Raw genomic sequence first — 23604 nt, 5'->3', positions numbered from 1 at the left:
ATAGAGTTATTACGTGATTTGGGGATTATCATATGATCACAATATATATATATATATATATATATATATATATATATATATATATATATATATATATATATATAACCCTAAGGATTGTGATCAAGATAGAACCATTCTTAAACGTAGAACCATTCTTAAACGTAGAACAAATGCCAAACGGAGGTCGTTAGATCTTTTAATCCAATGGTGTTGATTTGCACAACAACTTCCCATTACAACCAAAACTATTATTAATGGGTGAATGCATAGAAGTGAAAAAATAAAGCATGCATGGACTCTTCTTCGTTTCATTCATTCTTCCATCAACATGTGAGTTTTTTCACATGTTGAGTCCGGAATGTCGTGAAAACATAGTCTAATATGTATGATTTTTAATCTTGACCGTCATTTTTTCCTCATCCAATGAATAAAATATGTAGAGTTCTAGGTTCTACACTTAAGAATGGTTCTATCTTTAACGCAACCCTATATATATATATATATATATATATATATATATATATATATAATGAAATAGTATTTGTTGAGATATTGGTCTGCAACACTATAAACTATTTCATTATATATATATATATATATATATATATGTGTGTGTGTGTGTGTGTGTGTGTGTGATCAAATACAAACCCCTATCTATAATACAAACTACAAACTTTAATCCTACACACTCCTTGTAAGTAATCAACGGTTAGCAATGGGATTCATATGTCACTGTCAACGCCTAATACAAATTCTGTCACTGGGGGAATGTCAACGCCTAATACAAATTCTGTCACTGGGGAATGTCAATGTCAACGCCTAATACAAATTCCGTCACTCGGGGAATGTCAACGCCTAAAGTTTGTATAGTTTGTAATATAGAGGATTTGTAGATTATCATAACCCTATATATATATATATATATATATATATATATATATAGTCCCATTATTCACAAATCTATTCTTAAAGACCGAACTAGAGACCAAATTAGGGCCTTTAGATCTAGTTTTTAGTGGATGAGATGAGATAATGCAGTAAAAATTTTAGTAGTTCATTACATACACAAATTACTTCAACATGGGGGGTATTTAAGTCATTTTATAAGTAGGGTAAAAGTTAGAATTCAAAGATCACAAAAATTTCACTCATTCTCATACCCCGCCCGCCTCTTCTTCTCTCAAAACCTCTCCGAAAAACTCTCTGAAAAATCAAGGATTCTTCATCTTCATCGATCATCTCCGACCGATTCAATTGAAATAGGCGACAACCATCCCCGATTCAGCATCTCCATCGGTTCGATTCAACATATCCATCGATCATCTCCGGCAGATTTCAACTGAAATCGATGGCAATCATCCCCGATTCAACATCTCCATCAGCCGATTCAGAAATCTCCATCCGCCGAGATCGACATCTCTTCAGCCTAACCTGAAATCGGCATCAATTCGAAATGGTTGACACACGCAAATCGTCAACCGAAGGTGAAGGACGCCTATTACGTTCTGGCCGTACGTCTGGTTCAGGTAATACACATTTGATTTTTTCTTTGATTTTTCTTTAGGAGAGATTACTTCAACATTTGATTGTTGCATAAATCGATTACTTTAGGATAAATTACTTCACAGTACTTCTCTGATATTTAAGAGAAATATATCAAAAGTGGCTACAAAAATCATCAATTTAGTTCATTTCATGAGGATATTACTTCATTTCATGAGGTTATTACTTCATTTCATGAGGTTATTACTTCATTTCATGAGGCTATTAATTAAGTGTTTGATTTTTCATTTTTTCGAATTTATGTGGTTAATGTGTGCTTCTGGTTCATTTCTGGACTCATTTGAATTATGTGGCATAAAATGATATGCATCTTCTAAGTGTGATTTATTACTTTATAATTTGGAAACATTGCTTCATAATTCAGATTTCAAAGCACAATACTTCAGTCGCCGATTTTAATGGTTGACACAAGAAAATCGTCGATGGAAGGTGAACGACGGTGATTGCGTTCTGGCAGAACGTCTGCCTCAATAATACACTCTTTTGAAGCTTTATTGTTTTTGAAATTCTAATTTACTACATCTGTTTGTAATTTGGTTTCTGATTTTCGTCCAATTATTTCATGAAGCAAAGTGGAGGAAGGTCAACGTAGGTGTCAAATATACTCGTAGGCCAGTAGCTAAATCACAGCCGGTGGATAAATCAAAACACAAGAAAAGTTCGTTTGATGTTCAGTACTGCAAGCCAAATCCCTATGCCAGATGGTAAAAATAAATTTATGACCTAGTCCTAATTCATGAGATGAAGTTAACTGTGTTGTATGAATTTTATTAACTGTGATATATGCATATTTTGTGAAGAAATAACAGTTGAATGAACTAACTAACCTATTTGATGAAGTAATAACCTCATGAAATGAAGTAATATAAACTAACGTGTTTTGTATGCATATTTTGCTAGGAAATAAGATTGAATGAACTAACTAACCAATTTGATGAAGTAATAACCTAATGAAATGAAGTAATATAAACTAACGTGTTTTGTATGCATATTTTGCTAGGAAATAAGATTGAATGAACTAACTAACCAATTTGATGAAGTAATAACCTAATGAAATGAAGTAATATAAACTGACATGTTTTGTATGTATATTTAGCTGGGAAGTATACTTGTAATGAACTAAAGAACCTAATGATAATGTTACAAACTATTTTAATGATGATATAAACTATTTTTCAAATGTTGAATTGTTGTTATATGTTTCTTATATATAGGTGAAGATAACACAGGGGAAAATCCTCTAACTCACAACGGGGTGAAATATCAAATCGGAGGAGAGGGATGAAGAGTTTCGGAAGATGTAGTTGAGGCATGGTGACATGCTGATGAGGACATTTGTGCAATCACTAGATGGGCCGTCCCCACACCCTAAGAAATGGGCGATGCCCAGAATCACGGCTCAGCCCATTGAGATGGGTTGGTGTGTCAAATTTGGATGATTTCTTGTATTGGACAAGTTTGTATTTTTTTCCTTTTTTCAAATGGAGAGTTTGTATTTGGTTATGGGGTTTATATAGTGAGGATGGTGTGGTTTACCAACTTTCTCCTACAGTGGAAATAGTTGACTATTTTGGAGAAAATTCAAACGATTTTATTCACGCACAGTAGTAAACTACTGTAATGAATAATAAACTACTACAATGATATAATAAGCTACTACAATAAGCCATGCGACATCGTAAAAATCTGCATATCCACCACCACCACAACAACAAGAATCATCATTCAACCAGAATTTAAGTTCATTCGTCCATGCTATTACTTCATTTATAAAGGTAATTTAGTTCATTATAAGTACAATTAATCAAGTACTTATGCATACAATACACTTCAGATTATCATTTCATATTAACCGGAATTAAGTTCATTCAAACATGTTATTACTTCATTCAACTAGATATTTGGTTCATATTAACTAAAGCTTTACGCAAACTTATGCATACAACACAATTGAGTTCAAGATACTTCATTCAACCTGCGGATTACTTCATTCAGCCAAACTGTTACTTCATTATTGATTTGTTTATACTACCGGCATGAAATCGAAAAAATATTCATCAACAAGGTTCAACAAGAGATTGTTCATCACATTGGTTAAAATACCTTATCAATGTTAAACACATTGTCACGCCCGCATTATCTAAGGATAGAAAACACGGTTGATCGCGACTAGGGGAAGATTAAAGAAGCGGGAAGAAAGGGGAAAATCATACACATTTGACAAAAAAAAATTAATAACTGGATTAACTTTGAAAACGTCATAATATTATCCTAACATTAATACCAACTCTAAGTAAATAAAGAATGGACAATAAACAATTTTTAAACGAGTAAGACTCTCCACGAATAAATAATTCTAAAGAAAAGGACTCTTAGCGGAAGCGTTCAAGACACGGAAAATGCCGAGTATGAAGACACGACAAATCCAACAATTATTAACCATGACAAAACAATCCATGAACTCTGCTCAACATCCTCCACGTCCATCGCCGCTCTATCTGCACATTAAGAAAAATAATACGCAGGGCTGAGTACTTGATGCATTCAGTGGACACATGCCAAAACATAGTTTGTCAAGCCATAATCAAGTGACCTTGGGGGTTTTAATTAAAAGAAACCCAAGTACACCAAAAACATATATTTCACAAGTTCGGTCGGCCGACCATTTTCCATCCACATTCACCATCACCATATCTGAACATACATGACAAGGAACGTTGCCACGAACCAAGTCACTAGACCGGACAACTCCAAAGAGATAGCACACGAACTACGGGGTGTACACTAGTCCGAGCAGGGTTTGCGGCTCTACTGGGACCCGAATTCGATTTAACATACATGGCATAGCCACTTCAGATAGGTTCATTCAAATACAAAACATGGCAAGACAAACACTTTCCACCTCCTTTCACATAAAAAGTATTAAGGACATAGTCCTTATTTAAAAAGAAAGCCCACCTCAAAAGCTTACTCCTCAATCACTTTCTGTTCCCACCGCAAACAACGTGCACAAGCTCACCCCTTTTTTCGAAATAACATGATATGCAAAATTAGACTTTGCAAAACAAATTAATTTAAAGTAATGCATGCATCCTATGTGTGTGCTCAATTCATCCTTTTATCCTTTCTTAGAAAAAGACCACATATCTCCAACTCGTTCCACAATCAACTCGAAAATTAAGGACTCGGACTCATCAACTAACCAAAACAGCATCAGCAGAAATATACTCCTACCCGTCGGTATCTGTCTCACATACAAGAGACTCTCATGAATTTAAAATAATGTAGTCCAAAATTAATCCATTTTCTCAATTAAATTCCAATTAGCTCATAGCCCATAGTAAATCTTGGCCCAACAAAAGTAAAAAAAATACCCAACACTTAAACTAAAGAACAAGAAACAGTAGCCAAAAAAAACTCTCTTCCACCACACTACATAATATTTGTATATTCCATATTCCACAATTAGAAAAGAAAAGGGGAAAATATTAAAATAATATACTCTAGCCACAAATCCAATTCGTCTTCTTCAAAAAAAAACCAACAGCAACTCTCTCTCCCTACTTCTCAAATTCTTTCTTTTTACTCTCTGTCTCCCTCTAGATATCTATCTCTCTCTCTGTCCTCTTCTGTAATTCACCAAAACAGGAACGATCCCAACTCATCTCCCTCGTCCCAAACTCGGCGCCGCCTCACGTCCCTCCGTCGCCGCCGTCGATACTGTGCTGTTGTTGTCTCTGTCTCAGCACCGTCGTCGCCATCACACTGCAATCTAGCCGCTACCCAGCTCCTCCGTCGGCAGTACCGTTTCTCACAACAGGTAAGCTCTCGCTCTCCCCTTTCCCCATTCTATTATTACCCAAGCTTTCATATGATTTCTAATTATTGGATTTCAAACATTAATGGGCAGAAAAGGATTTCCAAGATCTAGAAATTAAAGAAACGAGAGGATAGTTTCTAATGGCCCTAAAGATCGAGACTTTATCAAGCACAAAACATTAAACAGTTTCAAAAAACTTCAATTCGTGTACTACTATGAATGTTTGGATGTTAATCTGCAGAGGATTTTCAAAATTTGGGAGTATACCTTTGGAATGAAGAGAACAATTTGAGATTGCAGAGGGATGGTTATTTCATAGGCTGCTCAATTGTTTTCCTCTCAACTGTGACAAGAAAAAAAAATATGGTGCTATAGATTTAATATCCAGAGAGTTGTATACACTGAATTGAAGTGGAAGATTATACCTTTGTTGGAAGGGAAGAAAACTGCACTGGAAAATATGAAACGGCTGATAAAAGATGCAGTTGTGGGGAGAGATATATAATGCAGAGATTAGATTTGTTTGTTGGAGAGATTTTAGGAGTGGAGGTTTTTGGTGAATAAAGAAAACATGTAGAAGGGTTTAGGGGAAGATATTTATGTTGGCTGTAGGAATTAAATAGGAATTATGAATAAATGGCTATATTAAAAGTAGCCCAATTGAATAAGGATAAATGGGCTAAAAAAAACAAAAGTGATAGGCCCAAAAAAATATATATAATTTTAGTACATTGATTAAATTGTGATGTTTTATTATTTTAGTACTCTGGTGTTATTCCAAGGACATTGTAAACGAACGCCCAAATTTTCCCATCGACGACTCTCACGTCAATCTCGTCGACAACTTACACCACACAATTAATCAACAATAACTCAAGCATTCATTATTTCCATTCACAACCAATCGAAACAAACACGGTATTTTATTCAAGTTCTATCACTCACTCGTTCTTAAAATAAAAATCTTAACTTGAAAAGATAGGAAAAAATGGGTATTACAATCTACCCATCTTCACAAAAATTTCGTCCCGAAATTTGCTTAGATCATTCAAACAATTCTGGGTACTTCTCCCTCATCTTGTCTTCGAATTCCCACGTAGCTTCCTCAATGCCATGATTTCTCCACCGAACCTTCACCGAAGCAATAGACTTATTTCTCAACTCTTGCACCTTCCGATCCAGAATGGCTTCGGGCTTTTCTTCGTAACTCAAATTCGGGTTCAAAATCATCATCTCCTCATGATGAATTATGTGGTTAGGGTCGAACACATACTTTCTCAATTGTGACACATGGAAAACGTTGTGTACTCTCCTAAAGCTTGGTGGTAGCGCCAATCTATACGCTACGGTACCCACTCTGTCAAGAATCTCATAAGGCCCAATAAATCGTGGTCTCAACTTGCCTTTCACACCGAACCGAGTTATTCCTTTTGACGGAGCTACCTTTAGAAAAACTTTATCTCCTGCCTCAAACTGAAGATCGGTTCTTCGAACATCAGCATATGATTTCTGTCGATCCTGAGCTTCCTTGATCCTCTCACGAATTTGTCGAACAATCTCAATCATTTCTTCCACCGAGTCTGGTCCAAGAACTCTTCTCTCACCCACTTCATCCCAGTAAAGTGGTGATCTACACTTCTTCCCATACAATGCCTCATACGGAGCCATGTTAATAGTCGCCTGATAACTATTGTTGTAAGCGAACTCTATTAGTGGCAACATTCCTCCCAACCTACTCCTCGATCTAGCACTTCAGCTCTCAACATATCCTCCAAAGTCTGTGGGTGGAATGCAGTGCTGAAATTCAACTTAGTGCCTAACTCTCGTTGTAGGCTCATCCAAAATCTAGAGGTAAACTTCGCATCACGATCACATGTAATAGTCACTGGTACTCCATGTAAACGTATGATCTCTTTCACATACATCTTAGACGACTTATTGGCTCCATAGGTATCACGAATGGGCACAAAGTGAGCAGATTTTGTGAGACGGTCAATAATCACCCAAATAACAGTGTTTCCTCGTTGGGATCTCGGTAATCCTATCACGAAGTCCATTGCAATGTGCTCCCATTTCCACTCTGGTATCTCAAGTGGTTGTAGTCTCCCATAAGGTCGTTGATGTAGAGCTTTCACTTGCTGACATGCTAGACACCTCTCCACAAATGTCGCTACATGCTTTTTCATGCCATTCCACCAAAACTGTCTCTTCATATCTCAATACATCTTGGTACTCCCCGGGTGTACAGTATACGATGTTTCGTGTGCTTCCCTCATGATTTCATTCCTAAGCCCTTCGTCTCTAGGCAAGCACAACCTGCCCTTAAATGTGAGGGCACTATCCGCCTCCTCGTGAAAATATTCTTGCTCCTCTGTCCTCACTTCCGAACGGATTTTTCTCAAGTAAAGTATCGCGTCTTTGAGCTTCCACGATTCTAGCCCTTAGGTCGGGTTCCATTACCAAGGTGGCGATCATTCCTTCCACTGTCTCGGGTGGTCTCACTACCTCCAATTGCATTTTACTGAACTCTCGTATCAAGTTCTCTTCGTTCGTGAGAAAAGTGGCCAATTGAGGTTGAGACTTTCTACTTAGGGCATCAGCCACTACATTCGCCTTTCCTTGGTGGTAGTTTATACTGCAATCATAATCCTTCACCAACTCAAACCATCTACGCTGGCGCATGTTCAAATCCTTTTGTTCAAAGAAATACTTGAGGCTTTTATGGTCCGTATATATCTCACATCGAACTCCATAAAGATGGTGTCTCCAAATCTTCAAAGCATGTACAACTGCTGCCAACTCCAAGTCATTCGTCGGATAGTTCAACTCATGTGGCCGCAACTGCCTTGATGCATACGCAATCACTTTCCCATTCTGTATAAGTACACACCCGAGTCCAACTTTTGATGCATCGGTATACACCACTTAGTTAGTGTCTGGCTCTGTCACAGCGAGAATTGGTGTGGTGGTCAACTTCTCTTTTAGTAACTGAAAACTGGCCTCACACTCCGGCGTCCAATTCACTTTGACCCCTTTCTTTAGTTGTTGAGTCAATGGCCTCGCTATCTTAGAAAATCCCTCGATGAATCTCCGATAATATCCCGCCAGTCCTACAAAACTCTGAATTTCATTAGTTGTGGTTGGTGATTTCCATTTCTGTACCGCTTCCACCTTTGCGGGGTCTACTCGAATTCCATCTGCGCTCACTATGTGCCTAAGGAAATTCACTTCTTTGAGACAAAACTCACACTTACTGAACTTGGCGTAGAGTTTCTCGACCCTTAATGTCTCCAAGGTAGTCCTCAAATGTTTTTCATATTCCTCCTCGTTCTTTGAGTAGATAAGGACATCGTCTATGAAGACTAAGACGAACTTGTCTAAGTATGGATGGAACACACGATTCATAAGGTTCATAAATACAGCCGGGGCATTTGTCAATCCGAAAGGCATCACTATAAACTCATAATGGCCGTATCTAGTTCGGAAAGCCGTCTTGGGTACATCTTCTCGTCGGACTCTCAGTTGATGGTATCCCGATCTCAAATCCATTTTCGAGAATACTCCAGCTCCACGGAGTTGATCAAACAAATAATCTATCCTCGGCAGTGGATATTTGTTCTTGAGTGTCAACTTGTTCAACTCTCGATAATCTATGCACATCCTCAATGTTCCATCCTTCTTCTTCACGAACAACACTGGTGCTCCCCACGGCGACACACTGGGTCTAATGAAACCCAAATCTAGCAACTCTTGTAGTTGTATCTTAAGCTCTTCCAATTCCTTAGGCGCCATACGGTACGGTGCCTTAGATATCAGTGCTGATCCTGGCTCCAAATCAATTGTAAACTCCAACTGTGTATCGGGTGGTGGTCCTGGCAAGGCGTTAGGAAAAATGCCTGGGAATTCTTTCACTACTGCCACATCCTCTATGCTTCTTTCTTTCTTCTCCTCTCCATTAAGATAGACGAGATACGTTGGACATCCCTTCTTCATCATAGTCGTCGCTTGAAGTGCAGAAATTATGGACTTGCGTCGATTCATAGAAATCCCGTAAAATATAGTCGGCTCATTTCCCGGGGTTTGAAAAGAGATCTCTCTCTCTTTGCAGCGAATGGTAACATGATTCTCGGCCAACCAATCCATTCCTAAAATTATGTCTACACTCCCCATCGACATAACTTGCAATTTATGTGCAACTAGCTTAAGTTCCCCCATAGTAAATTTTACATTCGAGCAAATTTGTGAAATATCTATAGTTCCTCCTACGGGTGAAGTCACACTCATTCTTTGTTCAGTTCTATTGATAGGCAGTTCTAAAGTATTCACACATGATGCTGATATAAAAGAATGTGATGCACCCGTATCAAACAAAACAACAATAGGCATGTCGAGGAGCGTGCCCATACCTGCCAAGTTTCCTTGCTCTTGATTCCCTTGCTGGTTCGTCGGTTGTTTCCCTTTTAAAGCATATGCCCTTGCTTGAGTGGGAAGTCCTTGACGACGTTGTTGTTGCTGCTGCTGCTGCTGTGGTGCGGGTAAGTATCCCCTCGGTTCGGCTTGTAGTGCCCGCGCTTGTGGATGGAACCTTTGATTGTTCTGTCTTGCTCACATCCCCATAATCTTACTCGGGCATTCTCTAGAGAAGTGACCATTTCCACCACAAGTATAGCATTATTGCTCTTTTCTCTGCACTCCCCAAAATGGTTCTTAAAGCACTTAGCACACTGGGGGGCTCTAGGCCGGAAGTCACCCCTCTGATAGGGAGCACTCTGCCTACCTCCGTACTGCGGTGGGTTTCTGATGGGTTGCTGCCTCTTGTTATCATATGGAGTCCGATCTCCATCCCACTTCCTCTTATCTCTGAAATTATGTTGTTGAAGTGGCACTGGTGTAGTATTTGTTACTGTCATCTCCTTAGGCAACCCTTCTTCCACATCTAATGCACAAGCCAAAATCTCAGAATATGAAAGTCCTCTGCGACTTGTCACTGCTACTCTTATTTCATGCTTGAGACCAGCACGAAACTTTTTTGCCATTTTCTCATCTGTATCCACCAACTTGGGAGCATATCGAGTCATTTCACACAATGCGCGGTCGTACTCCATCACCATCATATTCCCTTGCTTCAAAGTATGGAATTCAACTACATTTGCTCGTCTATATCTCATGGGAACGTACTTATTGTACACCTCTTCCTTGAATATCTCCCAAGTAAGCGCTTCAAGGCGTTCAGGGTTCATGGTCCTTAGCTTGGTATCCCACCAAAAATCTGCGGGCCCCGTTAATTGAAAAGTCACACAAGCGAGGCGTTCCTTGTCGGTGCACTCCATAAAATCAAATATGCGCTCGAGGGTGCGTATCCAGGTCTCTGCCTTAGACGGCTCTCCCAGTCCATCAAACTGTGGGGATTTTTGCCTCAAAAAGGTATCAATGTATTGTTTGGGTTGAGGCGGGGGTGGTGGTGGTGGTGGTTGCTCTCCCTCTACATTCTGAGGGTCCAAGCCTAGGTCTACGTCCACGTCTCGGTGGCATTCTGATTCAAAACGCATAGATCAATATGGTCACTCCGATTATTAATCACTACATTCTCGTATCAAGACTTCTCACGCAACCTTTCATGTATAACGATTATAGAATACGTATAATAAATCAAGCTACGTATGCGCAAGTAACACTAACTATCATCACTCAAACTTCCATTCGCACTTTCCAAACGTTTATACTTATTATTTTTCTTTTATCCTTTCGATATTAGAGATTCACTGTGGTTCGCTGTTCCACGTTCATTTAATTTGCTCGGAGAATCAATAATTGAGTTGCTACATACAACTAGAATCGATGATGTAAGGTCTAACGTTCATCCAAAACAGTCCGCAATCACACATGGAATTCATAATATCATACTTCAGTATCTACGAGTCATGACTCAAATCATCACGTAAAGGCCACATAATCGAGCATACACAAACAATTATCACTAGATGTCTCAACACATAACAACATCATGTTCCTCAAAATCTCAATCGAACAAAAAAGAACTAGCATGCTTTCACTTAAAGTTCAACTATTTCCAAAACAAAATTTTCTCAAGTTTCCACAACATAAAAATTTCCGCCAATCTAATTCCACCATGTACAACTAATCATTTCCATTCCCAAAATATTTACCTCAAAATCTCTTACAAAAAATTTTGGTTACCTCTTTTCAGGTTGAGCGCGATGGTCGGATGTTGAGCCCTTGACACTTTTAAATTAATTAATTTTTAATTATTTTGATCTAGGGATACTAATCTAGATCAAGAAAGAAATAAGACTCTTTGGTCCAGAGCGGAAAGAAAAACCTGGCTCTGATACCACTCTGTCACGCCTGCATTTTCTAAGGATAGAAAACACGATTGATCGCGACTAGGGGAGGATTAAAGAAGCGGGGAAGAAAGGGGAAAAACATACACATTTGACCAAAAAAAAATAATAACAGGATTAACTTTGAAAACACCATAATATTATCCTAACAATAATATCAACTCTAAGTAAATAAAGAATGGACAATAAACAATTTTTAAACGAGTAAGACTCTCCACGAATAAACAATTCTAAAGAAAAGGACTCTTAGCGGAAGCGTTCAAGACACGGAAAATGCCGAGAATGAAGACACGACAAATCCAACAGTTATTAACCATAACAAAACAATCCATGAACTCTGCTCAACATACTCCACGTCCATCGCCGCTCAATCTGCACATTAAGAAAAACAATATGCAGAGCTGAGTACTTGATGCACTCAGTGGACACATGCCAAAACATAGTTTGTCAAGCCATAATCAAGTGACCTTGGGGGTTTTAATTAAAAGAAACCCAAGTACACCAAAAACATATATTTCACAAGTTCGGTCGGCCGACCATTTTCCATCCACATTCACCATCACCATATCTGAACATACATGACAAGGAACGTAGCCACGAACCAAGTCACTAGACCGACCAACTCCAAAGAGATAGCACACAAACTACGGGGTGTACACTAGTCCGAGTAGGGTTTGCGGTCCTACTAGGACCCGAATTCGATTTAACATACATGGCATAGCCACTTCAGATAGGTTCATTCAAATACAAAACATGGCAAGACAAACACTTTCCACCTCCTTTCACATAAAAAGTATTAAGGACATAGTCCTTATTTAAAAAGAAAGCCCACCTCAAAAGCTTGCTCCTCAATCACTTTCTATTCCCACCGCAAACAACGTGCACAAGCTCACCCCTTTTTCGAAATAACATGATATGCAAAATTAGACTTTGCAAAACAAATTAATTTAAAGCAATGCATGCATCCTATGTGTGTGCTCAATTCATCCTTTTATCCTTTCTTAGAAAAAGACCACATTTCTCCAATTCGTTCCACAATCAACTCGAAAATTAAGGACTCAGACTCATCAACTAACCAAAACAGCATCAACAAAAATATACTCCCACCCGTCGGTATCAGTCTCACATACAAGAGACTCTCATGAATTTAAAATAATGTAGTCCAAAATTAATCCATTTTCTCAATTAAATTTTAATTAGCTCATAGCCCATAGTAAATCATAGCCCAACAAAAGTAAAAAAAAATACCCAACACTTAAACTAAAGAACAAGAAACAGTAGCCAACAAAAACTCTCTGCCACCACATGTACATAATATTTGTATATTCCATATTCCACAATTGCAAAAGAAAAGGGGAAAATATTAAAATAATATACTCTAGCCACAAATCCAATTATTCTTCTTAAAAAAAAAACCAACAGCAACTCTCTCTCCCTACGTCTCAAATTCTTTCTTTTTACTCTTTGTCTCCCTCTAGATATCTCTCTCTCTCTCTGTCCTCTTCTGCAATTCACCAAAACAGGAACGATCCCAACTCATCTCCCTCGTCCCAAACTCGGCGCCGCCTCACGCCCCTCCGTCGCCGCCGTCGATACTGTGTTGCCGCTGTCTCTGTCTCAGCATCATCGTCGCCATCAAACTGCAATCCAGCCACTACCCAGCTCCTCCGTCGGCAGTACCGTTTCTCACAACAGGTAAGCTCTAGCTCCCCCCTTTCCCCATTCTATTATTACCCAAGCTTTCATATGATTTCTAATTATTGGATTTCAAACATTAATGGGCAGAAAAGGATTTCCAAGATCTAGAGATTAAAGAAACGAGAGGATAGTTTCTAATGGCCCTAAGGATCGAGACTTTATCAAGCACAAAACATTAAACAGTTTCGTGTACTACTATGAATGTTTGGATGTTAATCTGCAGAGGATTTCCAAAATTTGGGAGTATACCTTTGGAATGAAGATAACAATTTGAGATTGCAGAGGGATGGTTATTTCACAGGCTGCTCAATTGTTTTCCTCTCAATTGTGACAAGAAAAAAAATATGGTGCTATGGATTTAATATCCAGAGAGTTGTATACACTGAATTGAAGTGGAAGATTATACCTTTGTTGGAAGGGAAGAAAACTGCACTGAAAAATATGAAATGGCTGATAAAAGATGCAGTTGTGGGTAGAGATATATAATGCAGAGATTAGATTTGTTTGTTGGAGAGATTTTAGGGGTGGAGGTTTTTGGTGAATAAAGAAAACGTGTAGAAGGGTTTAGGGGAAGAGATTTATGTTGGCTGCAGGAATTAAATAGGAATTATGAATAAATGGTTATATTAAAAGTAGCCCAATTGAATAAGGATAAATGGGCTAAAAAAACAAAAGTGATAGGCCCAAAAAAAAATATAATTTTAGTACATTGATTAAATTGTGGTATTTTATTATTTTAGTACTTTGGTGTTATTCCAAGCACATTGTAAACGAACGCCCAAATTTTCTCATCGACGACTCTCACGTCAATCTCGTCGACAACTTACACCACACAATTAATCAACAATAATTCAAGCATTCACTATTTCCATTCACAACCAATCGAAACAAACACGGTATTTTATTCAAGGTCTATCACTCACTCGTTCTTAAAATAAAAATCTTAACTTAAAAAGATAGAAAAAAAACGGGTATTACACACATATCAGGTATCCAAAAAAATAATCGGAAAATTCATGAACCATCAAATGAGTTGCCCTCAATAAGCCATGCAACATCATAAAAATCAGCATATCCACCACCACAACAACAACAAGAATCATCATTCAACCAGAATTTAAGTTCATTCGTCCATGCTATTACTTCATTTATAAAGGTAATTTAGTTCATTATAAGTACAATTAATCAAGTACTTATGCATACAATACACTTCAGATTATCATTTCATATTAACCGAAATTAAGTTCATTCAAACATGTTATTAATTCATTCAACTAGATATTTGGTTCATATTAACTAAAGATTTACGTAAACTTATGCATACAACACAATTGAGTTCAAGATACTTCATTCAACCTGCGGATTACTTCATTCAGCCAAACTGTCACTTCATTATTGATTTGTTTATAGTACCGGCATGAAATCGAAAAAATATTCATCAACGAGGTTCAACAAGAGATTGTTCATCACATTGGTTAAAATACCTTATCAATGTTAAACACATATCAGGTATCCAAAAAAAATCGGAAAATTCTTGAACCATCAAATGAGTTGCCCTCAATAAGCCATGCGACATCGTAAAAATCTGCATATCCACCACCACCACCACAACAACAAGAATCATCATTCAACCAGAATTTAAGTTCATTCGTCCATGCTATTACTTCATTTATAAAGGTAATTTAGTTCATTATAAGTACAATTAATCAAGTACTTATGCATACAATACACTTCAGATTATCATTTCATATTAACCGAAATTAAGTTCATTCAAACATGTTATTAATTCATTCAACTAGATATTTGGTTCATATTAACTAAAGATTTACGTAAACTTATGCATACAACACATGTGGAACTCGGTTTATATAGTTGTGTATACACATATGTATATCATTTTTGTGTAATATTTTATGCTAAGACTTTTATTTTCAATTATCTTTGCAAAATATATTAAGATTCAAATCAATTCAGTTTTATGGAGTATATACAATTCTTTTGATAATTAGAACAAAATCTTCTAATAATTTGCAGAATAAACAATTTAAAATTATTAGTAGATTTCGATTCATGATTTAGTGGAATATACTCCACAAAAGTGCATTACTACATTAGTTATCTTACATTTATTCTCTATATTTATATGGAGTATATATATACTATGATTCTATGTCTTTTATAGCACAAACCATGAAGATTGTTTAGTACTCCAAACATATCATACATTTATAAATTTTCTTCTCCCGGGTGACTCCTTCCATATTTCATGATGCAATTTATTTTTGTTACATAACCACTCTAAAACTTTGAACTTAACCCAGGCCCGGCCCGACCCACTTACCAGATGGGCTCAGGCTTGGCTGGGCCCACCCGAAATGTTGTTACCGACATGGCCTGGGCCGGCCCACCCGAAATGGGTCCGGGTCTGGGCCGGGCCGGCCCACCCGAAATGTTGTTACCGACATTTTGGTATAAAGTACCAAAATTTTATTACCGACATTTCGGTATGACGTACCGTACTTCAGTACATATGTCACGTTCGACAATGCAACTCTAAGAGTGATCCACTTCGCACATCCATTCGACAACCATTTCAGTTTTGATAGTGCTCCACTTGAGAAGCTAGGCAGTATTGATAGTGATCCATACGAGTAGAGTTGTCAACTGGGCCGGGCCAGCCTGGCCCACCAGTGAAACGAAGCGGGCCTGGGCTGGGCTCATTAGTTGAAATGGGCTCCAATTGGGTCATTTTGTAAACCCAAGCCCAGGACCATCTGAAGCCCAGCCTAAGCCCAGGCCGCCCGGGCCAATCAGAGGCCCACCTTCTATAATTAGTTTTTTTTTATGAAATTAGGTGATTAATCACTAATAATAGTATATTTCTCTATTTATGCATGTCATCTTGTGCACGAGACATGTTAGTTTTGTCTATATCATTCCAATATTTTGGATGTCTCCGAATGGACTCAAACAGTAGTAGTTTAATATCAGTATAAGTTTCCAACTAAATCATGAATGAAACAATCAATCCTGATTACATCTATGTTTTTTTATAATTTTTTTTATCCAAGATGTAAAACAGATGATTCAGAAGTTTAACTTTAAGAATATTACGTATTCAAATCTTAATATATGATGATAATTATAGAATTCTTTAAATTTGTTAGTTAGTTCATATACTTGTAGCTTTAAAAATACAACATCAACCCATATGTCATTATCTACTAACAAAACTAACAATATTAGTTATTCCTTTAGTCATACACTTTAAATATAATAAAGAACATGAAAAATATTGTTGATACAAAGTTATGAACTTAAACACATTATTAAATTTAAATTTAGTTAATGATTTTTAAAAATACAAGTTATATGTTTTATTTTTGCATATAATACATTTAGGATATCTTTAAAATACTTAAACAAAAAAATTAAACAAAGCCTAGCCCAGCCCGGCCCGCCCCAGATGGCAAGTGGGCATGGGCCTTGGCCGGGCTTAGCAAAATTAGAAAAAGTCCGGCCCAGCCCAGCCCGCCTCAGTCATGGGCCGGGCTTGGCCTCAATATAGGCGGTAGGGGTGAGCATTCGGGTTTCGGTTCGGTTTGGGCAAAAAACCGAACCGAATTGAAAAACCGAATTTATGTAAAAATCAAAACCGAACCGAAACCGAATATCCGAAAAACTGAAAACCGAATTAAAAAACCGAACAAAACTGAAAAAGCCGAAATTATATTTCATTTTAAAAACCCAAAAAAACAAAAATCATAAAACCATTATGAGAATGTGTAAAACAGTAAACTAATCAAACTAATCAAAATAATCAAAATTAATCTGTGGAGAATTACATACAATTAATCTGACGAACAATGCTACATTTGACAAACAATAAACTAACCAACAAATCAAAATTAGTGTTTTCATTATGAAAATACAATTAATCTATGAAGGGGCGACGGCGACGGGCTGGAGCTGGAGACGACGGTGACGGTGACAGCGACAGGTTGGAGTTGGCGTGGGTGGACTTCTGGAGGCGCCGGCGTGGAGCTGGAGGCGACATCGTGGATGGATAGCTGGAGGCAACGGACGAAGCTTGTGTCGGTGGATGTCTGGAGAGGCCGGCGTGGGTGGACGGTTGGAAGGTGTGGGTGGAAGATTTATGTTAGGGTTAGAGAGTGGAGATAGAATGGAGAAGAGAGTGGAAATAGAATGGAGGCGCAAACAGAAACGGAAGTTTGTATTCTTCTAGGGTTTTGTTTTAAGGTATATATATATATATATATATATATATATAGAGAGAGAGAGAAAATATATTATTATAAATAAAATTCGGTTTTTCAGTTTTTTTTTTCGTCTGAACCGATCCGAACCAAACCATAAAACTGAAATTTTCAAAATTCTAAAACCGAACCAAACCGAAAAACCAAAAAAACCAAACCGAATTTTAAAATTTCGGTTTGGTTCGGTTCGGATATTCAGTTTTCGGTCTTTTTCCTCACCCCTAATAGGCGGGCCTCGGCGGGCCCGGGCCGGGCTAAGCCGGCCCGACCAACTTGACATCTCTACATACGAGAGCCTTTGTCTACTCGGGAAATGTGCTATACAAATGAAGTTTGCATTTTTATTTCCCCATTCAGAAAATGGGTTCAAGTAAGATCACTTGAACCACGAATCTACGCACATGGGATTTGGAATATAGAAAACAAAATTCAGTCCCGTATAGATAAAGTCAAAGCTTTGCAATCTGTATTGGATAAGGAAGACTATGATCACAAATTAAGGAAGCTCAGAAATAATATAATGATATGATAAAGGAAAATGTGGACGAGTATGTTAAAGTAAGTGTTATCTAATAACTATTTTCAATTATATATTAGTATTATCTTATTATTTTATTAATGTCACATTTTTTTCCAGGTGTTTATAACTTACAAACGTAACGTTGAAGATAACTAGATTGATTTGAAAAATCTATCTTGTTCAAGCGAAACATATCATTTTCACAAGCGTCAGTGGAAGAAGCATGGAATCTGTACTGCATTCCGTTTTGGAGTGTACTTGTTTTATCTACTCGCATTGAGGCACGCCTTATCAGGTACTAGTAGGTAATTTTTTTGTAATTTTGAATTATTATTTATATATTATTAACTATTTATTTTATTTTGTTGTCTAGCTTTGATCATACCCGTAGGCTTTCCCACATAATCGAAACAGATGTGTGATGTCATAGAACATGAGATATCTCGATTGGTTTTGTTTGGAAAGCATATTGGTAGGCCTTGTTATTATCCCGAACTTCATTTAGAGAAAAAAGTTCGAATCAACAATTGCTTCATGGTCAACGAGATTCGAATTTTGATTGAGCGTGATGTAGTGGGAGGCAAAGCTCAAATGCGAACAGTTCAAAGACATCAACCTACGTATAGTGGATTAGGTAGATTAAAGATAAAAGGAACATATTTGGTGATTATACCAAATGCGTCTAGTAATTTTTATTTTTTAATTATAAACTTATAATTAATGTTTTCGAATAATTCATTATCTAATACTTACAAGTTCACATTTGACATGATATGGGTGTTATAAAACATCTCATCACTCTTCCTTTATTCCATTATCTACTTTACACTCTTTTTTTCTTTCTTATTTTATTATTCTCTCTTACTTTTCAACACAATTTCTTAATCTACGTGCCCAAAAGTTTTGACTCAACTTAGTTGGGACGGAGGAAGTAGTAGAGAGTGAGTATAAAAAAGATAGTGGAAGTTGAGTTCTATTTTTGTAAATTAGTTTTATAATTTAATGTGAGTGAGATAAAGTTGAAATTTTGTTACCGACATTTCGGTATAAATTACCGAAACTTTGTTACCGACATTTCGGTATAACGTACCGTACTTCAGTACATATGTCAAGTTCGACAATGCAGCTCTAACATTGATCCACTTGACACATATCCATTCGAAAACCATTTCAGTTTTGATAGTGCTCCACTTGAGAAGCCTGGCAGTATTAATAGTGATCCATACGAGAGCGAATGCCTACTCGGGAAAGGTGTTATACAAATGAAGTTTGCATTTTCATTTCCCCATTCAGAAAAGGGGGATCAAGTAAGATCACTTGAACCCCGAATCTACGCACATGGGGTTTGGAATATAGAAAACAAAATTCAGTCTCGTATAGATAAAGTCAAAGCTTTGCAATTTGTGTTGGATAAGGAAGACTATGATCACGAATTAAAGGAAGCTCAGAAATAATATAATGATATGATAAAGAAAATGTGGACGAGTATGTTAAAGTAAGTGTTATCTAATAACTATTTTCAATTATATATTATTATTATCTTATTATTTTATTAATGTCACATTTTTTTACAGGTGTTTATAACTTACAAACATAACGTTCAAGGTTACTGGATTGATTTGAAAAATCCATCTTGTACACGCGAAACATATCATTTTCACAAGCTTTAGTGGAAGAAGCATGGACTCTCTACTGGATTCCGTTTCGGAGTGTACTCATTTTATCTACTCGTACTGAGGCATGCCTTATCAGGTACTAGTATGTAATTTTTTTTGTAATTTAATATTATTATTTATATATTATTAACTATTTATTTTATTTTGTTGTCTAGCTTTGATCGTAACCGTAGGCATTCCCACAGAGGCAAAACAGATGTGTGATATCATAGAACAAGAGATATCTCGATTGGTTTTGTTTGGAAAGCATATTGCAGACCCTGTTGTTATAGCGGACCTCATTTAGAGAAAACAATTCGCATCAACAATTGCTTCTTGGTCAACGAGATTCGAATTTTGATTGATCGTGAAATAGTGGGAGGCAAAGCTTAAATGCGTCCAGTTCAAAGACAAATTAGGTAGATTAAAGATAAAAGGAATAGATTTAAGAATCAACTGTATTGCATTCCGGTATTGTTATATATACTTTACGTCTTAATTTCCTTGTATTGAATTTTGTAATAATGAACTTTCCCTTAAGGGCTAACATTTTTGTTGATCACATCTGACTCCTTCCCTATACCATTATTCTTATTTGGCTCCCAAACATCCTCGTTGGCCGCAACCACATTGGTCATGCTCAGTTTGCTTACAACCACGAGTTGATCACGATTATCTCCTTCCTCAAGCCAACGCTCCATATTACAGATGAAACAAAAAAACTCATCTCGAAATACTGGACTCTCATGTTAGAGAGTTTATTTATTCTATAAACCTCAAGCATGTTATATTATGTAGGACAAGTTTTCTTGACTTAATATGCACATATTATTGGATAACTGGTCAAATTCAATCAATCAATCCTTAGATTCAAACAAATATCCTAAAAACCTTAGCCATATCATCTAATAGTCTGATTGGAGATAGGCGCCTATAGGGGAGGCGTAGTTGGTTCCAGAGGGAAAGATTTGCAAGAATGGTTAACAATCAAATCCCACTATTATCGTATAGTTGCAACACCTCTCAGGCACAAGTATGAGGCCTTGGAAGGTGGGCTTCTGGCAGGACAGTGGTTTATGCCCTCCCCCTTAGTAGGTCACTTTGTACCCTGATTAAAGACCCCCACAGTACTGTCGGGTCAGGATGTGGGGGGCCATTGGGGTTTGGGTTTCAACAATTTGCAAGGAGATAGGCAAAGAAGGTTTATTCTATTGGAATATTCCTTGGTACATCTACAAGAAGTGATTGAACTAAACACAGTTAGTTATACCGCTAAGTTATTACATTGTCAATGTTGCTACTCCGACGTTGTCACTGCCATTTTATGCTGAAACGAAGCTGATTGTTGATATTCATCTAATCTTCTTCCTCTTCCGAACCTCGTTTATTATATGATCATCGACAAACATGTTCGCAATGGCTACTAGCATATTTATGGTCGGATACGAACTAGTTTCGCTCTAATTTTGCCGATTCATAAGTAGATAATATTTGTCTTATTTTCAACGCTAATTTATGGTCATTTTGTTGGTTTTGCAGCGGAATTAGTTCGATTGAAAGATTTACATCTAAACATGCTTTTTCAGATTGTACACTAGAACACATGTTCATAAGCATATAATCACATATCATACTGAATATATGCAATTAAATATAACATACCGTAGGAATTCAAGAGTTGAATTCGATGACTTTCTTCAATTCAAACTCTACCACGGATCTTCTGATCTGTTCCCTTTAACTTGAATTTGACCTTTGTGTGGGCAAAGCTCATCAAATCCGCAAAAGCTAGAGAAGAATTGAAAACAAAACTCTAGGGATCTAAAAACGAAGAGAATGAAAAATATAATTAATTTTGCCGTTTGTATTCTCTTCTTCTCCCTTTCATATTAAGTTAATTATTTTGGATCAGACCAGGGATCTTTGGAGGATTGGATTGGGCCACAGTTCAGGCTTTCACTAATTAAATTAAAACTAATTTAATTCAAGCCTAAACCAAACTTAAATATTATTACCATCCACTATAGATATAATATTGACTGCCCGTCCAAACCAAAATTACGAGTACTCTGGGACTTTCTCTTTAATTAAATCATTTCCCGTGTTTAAGATCTAAGCATCCATTAATTAATAGCAAGTCTGCTATCTGACTTTTATTAATAAATTTCTTTTTCCAAGAGTGGTCTAGTTTATAAAAATTATTTATTATTCATGGAATAAATTCCAACTGACCAGTTTTATGAATAATAAAACATTTTTCTAAACATCTCTTGAGGATATTATCAGGCTGGCCTCTCCCAGCACACGATTCATTGCAATAACAATACTAACATGACTTAGATATTAATGATCACTACTCAATCTATCAGGATTCTTAGGAAACGAAATACCTCACCATATGATAAGTCAAAGTAATTTTCAATTAATATTGTATGTTCAATGTTATGTCAACAATGATTAGAAATGACAATCACCGAGACCTCGTCTTTCAGTAAATAGCCAAGAAAGACTTATCTCACTGTTCGATCCTTTAAGTGCTATAACAAACCGACGTTGATCATTTCCTTAGGTAAGGAAACTTTCGGACTGACGTTGCAACCTTTCACGATAGGTAGTCAAACCCTATCTAGGTCAATCGAACACCTAATCCTTTCACGTGAGGTTCAAACGTTATGGCTGGAAGTGCCTTTGTGAATGGATCTGCCATGTTGTTTCTGGTGCGATCTTGACCACTTCAATGTCTCCTCTTTGCACTATATCACGAATGATGTGATATTTCATCTCTATGTGTTTGCTTGCCTTGTGGGCACGTGGTTCCCTTGAGTTTGCCACAACACCTAAGTTATCACAATAAAGAGTGATACTCGGAATCACATTCAAATCAATAAGAACGTTTCTGAACCATACTGCTTCCTTTGTGGCTTCTGAGGCTACCACATATTCAGCTTCCATGGTAGAGTCTGCGATGCATTTCTGTTTCACACTCTTCCAAATTACGGCTCCACCTCCTTAAGTAAACACATATCCAGAGGTTGATTTCCTCGAATCCCGATCAGACTGAAAGTATGAATCGGTGTAACCCAAAGGATACATCTCGGATGCCTGGTAAACTAGAGAATGCTCCTTAGTTCTTCTCAGATACTTGAGTATTTTCTTTACCGCAATCCAGTGTCCTTGACCAGGGTTAGACTGATACCTTGCTACCATGCCAACGACAAAGCAAATATCGGGCCTTGTGCATAGCATAACATACATGAGACTCCCAATTGCTGATGCATAAGGGAACCTTCTCATAGCTTCTATCTCAATAGGTGTTTTGGGACATATATCCTGAGACAGTGGGATTCCATGGCTAAAAGGTAGAAAACATTGCATGCTAAAACGCTTAACTATCGTTTCGATGTAAGATTCTTGATATAGGCACAACATCCTTTTATGGCGGTCCCTAAGAACTTTAATGCCTAGGATGTATCCAGCTTCTCCCATATCTTTCATCTCAAATTGACTCGATAGTCAATCTCTCACGTCTGATAACATTTTCTTACTGTTTCCAATCAATAGTATGTCATCTACGTAGAGTACCATAAACACTACATTCTTACCTTCAACTTTCTTGTACACGCAACTCTCATCTGGGCACGGCTCACAGCCAAAAGACTTAACAGTTTGGTCGAAACACATGCTCCATGGTCGAGATGTTTGCTTGAGG

General features: G+C 37.2%; 1 non-coding gene across 1 annotated transcript; it reads right to left on the bottom strand.

Annotated features, from left to right (window-relative positions):
- Nucleotides 1–16308: 16308 nt before the first annotated feature.
- Nucleotides 16309–16409, bottom strand: LOC121775623. The gene has a single exon (XR_006045170.1). It is a non-coding gene; the product is annotated as a U6 spliceosomal RNA (small nuclear RNA).
- Between the last annotated feature and the right edge of the window lie 7195 nt (nt 16410–23604).

This window comes from Salvia splendens, chromosome 17 (assembly GCF_004379255.2).
Source record: "Salvia splendens isolate huo1 chromosome 17, SspV2, whole genome shotgun sequence".
Lineage (NCBI taxonomy): Eukaryota > Viridiplantae > Streptophyta > Magnoliopsida > Lamiales > Lamiaceae > Salvia > Salvia splendens.
Note: the sequence above shows the minus strand (reverse complement) of the source record. Positions and strands in the feature narration are given on the sequence as shown.